We start from the raw sequence: 2865 nt of genomic DNA, 5'->3' as shown, positions 1-2865 counted from the left end.
GGGGTGGGGTGGTGTTTTGGGCAGGGCTTGCAAAAGTCATGGAACTGTTCCATTAGCTTTGAATTCCGTTTTCCCACCAACCTTTAGAAGCCTCTCGAAGGTGTCTCACCAACTGATTCCCAAATTGGAGGCTGATTTTTTTTATTAACTAATAGGTTTTTGTGGTAGCCTGAGATTTTTTTAAAAAACAGAGGAAATACAAAGATTATGGTGTTTGTTTGATTTTTTGGTAGTTAAAAAGAATGGGCAAATTTTATTCAATCTCAATACAGATAATTTCACATATAATCCTCAGGATTATACTTTGAAAAACTAAATTCCTCCTGATTCCCTTTCCTAAAGAAATTCTGGTCCATAAGAATATTAACTGATTCCCTCTAAGACAAAGATTATGTTTTAATTGAATGGAAAATTAGGAATCTGAAACTTTACACTTCATAGAAAGCAATGGGCATTTTAAAGTGCAGATAGGGGGAGGTGGAGCAAGGGTCTTCTAGTTAACAGCTTTTCCACCTGGGTCTCATTAGTGGTTCTAAAAGTGCTTCTTTCTCCAGTTCCTAACTAATGTGCTGCTGGAGTCAGACCAGGTGTTCCTTACCAATTCTGACCCAGAGAAACTGTCTCTGGAAAATCCAAGACCAATCACATGGCACCCATCTAACTATTTTGGGTTGATTCCTTTGCTAACTTCATCTCTACTAGTGCAAAGGCCAAGACGAGGGACTGGTTTCAAGTAAGGGCTAAGAACTCTGAATTATGTTTGTCTGTTTTGTCTTTTCCTAATGAGATTTCGAGCTGTTTATATCTGGGAGTGGTTTTTTAAAGTTGTCTTGCCATGTTAAAGGAATTTAATAAGACAGTTCACATAAATGTGTTAGCCAATTTATTGAGCAAGTAAAATATTAAAGTATTATTATCTTTTAACGAAGGCTTAAGGACTTCAATATTTTAACATTCATAAGCAATACCCAGTTATCTTCTACCATGGATCAATGAGAGTACCTACAACTCCACGTGGGGGAGATATTTGCCCCCAATTGGCGGGGCTTCCCCATGACTGGCAGAACCAGAGTAAGCTTCTATTCTTCCTGTATTATGCCTTGGTGAGAAATCCCTTGACACATTCTTTCCTTTAATTTGATGCAGAACTTGGCCTTGAGATCTTTCCGTGTTATTGACTTCCTTTTCAAATCATTGGCAATCTAAAATATGTAATTGCATCAGACTGTACCAAGGGCGATTCCGTGGGGTTTTGTTACATGCCAAATCTATAGGGATACCTCAGACTGAAGGCCTTCGTTGAGCCATTAAGAAAGTATCACACTTTTAATGATCTGGGAAAATGGGGAACAAATAGCAGGCTATCTTAATGGAGAGAAAGCCATGACTCTAGTTTCAGGAGGAAGTCTGAAAAAGGTAATTCTAAGGCAAGTGATGGTAGAATGAATACAGTTCTGAAAAGTGAACAGTATTATGCTGGGGAGGCAACACGTTTCACCTGTAGACTCCTAGGTCAGACCACGCAAGTTGATGTGATGTGATGGGAGAATGAGTCCTGTGTCCTTAGGAAAAGGTCGGGCTACTATCTTTGAGGAAGCACAAGCACCATTTTCAAGGTCACTCTTCCCAAGCCCCAAGCCCCATCTGAAAGCTGTTACTGTTTATTAACTGACCAAGTTACAAAAATAATCATGGCAGACACCTTCTAAGAAGCTTGTTGATCTGGTCTTCCCTGTTGCCTGCATCTCCACCATCCCTGAAATGCACGGTCTTTTTCTTCACCCCACCTCATGGAGAAGATAATTTGAAGGGCCACAAGAAGTTAGTTGCTTCTTTGAAATGTTTCCCAACAGTCTAGATCTCATGAATCAGATCCTCCATGCAGATGATGCCATATTTACCAAGAGACCGTGCGCTCCAAGTGTTATCTGTCGGGGCAAAACACTTCTTTTTGATTTGGGCATAAGCACGCTTGTTAATGAGTTAGTTCATTCACGGATTTCAGGTTTGGGTACCTCCATGCAATGTATGGTTCCACAATCCTCAGCATGTTAATTGAAGCCTTGTTAAACTTAACAAAGGTGCCATTGAAAATCTGGCAGAAGTTGAAGAAGCTGCAACACTTTTCAAACCTTCAGGCTCACACCATTGACACCTCTGATCCTGATAACAAATGCCAGCTTGGGCTCTCCAGGCACATAGAAGTTGCCAGCTTCCCTTGCCATCCGAGCCATTCGGATTTCAGTTCTGTCCATCTGCCTGTAGTCCTTGTGATAGTGCTTAGCTTTCTCACAGATCAGCCTCTTCCTTCCCTTTTGAAGCATCTTTTTGGCAAACTTCTTTCTCAGGTGCTTGATCTTTAGTTCTGCGAAATTCCTTTGTTTTTCTTAAGGGTCTTTGGTGTAGCAGGGATCTTCTTCTTTTCTGTGGCCTCCTCCATGATTCTGTCCACTTAAAACATAAGAAAGGAAGAAAAAGATCACTCTTTATATAAGCACAGATGTATACTGACCACATCTTAATGTAGATGGAGCTTTTTGGTATGTAGAGAGAATTTGTATCAAACTAGAGTGGATTTGGATGTTATCCTGATCTTTTTTTCCCAGTTGGAAGCAGCATGCAACCAATTCTGGGAGTCTCTTTTATCTATACAGCAGAGAGTTGTCTAATCTATGTTCACAAGAAGAAAGGACTCTCATTTTGCTTCCACTGTGGCATCCAGAGAGGAAGGTGAAAGAGGAATTTTTTTTTTATGGCTGCCCTAAAGCAGGAGGCAGAACATTGGGAGCCAGAAAAGGGTGACTCACCTTAGCTCACTCCCTCTTCAGCATCAGACTGAGAAATGACCCGTACCCAATGACCCAA

General features: G+C 40.8%; 1 pseudogene; it reads right to left on the bottom strand.

The window, feature by feature from the left end:
• Positions 1–1689: 1689 nt before the first annotated feature.
• LOC105979464 lies at positions 1690–2440 on the bottom strand (annotated as a pseudogene).
• Between the last annotated feature and the right edge of the window lie 425 nt (positions 2441–2865).

The sequence above is a fragment of the Echinops telfairi genome, unplaced genomic scaffold (genome assembly GCF_000313985.2).
Source record: "Echinops telfairi isolate 266 unplaced genomic scaffold, ASM31398v2 ScPeMD7_1;HRSCAF=3_0, whole genome shotgun sequence".
Classification (NCBI taxonomy): Eukaryota; Metazoa; Chordata; class Mammalia; order Afrosoricida; family Tenrecidae; genus Echinops; species Echinops telfairi.
This window is presented reverse-complemented; position numbering and strand designations above follow the sequence as displayed.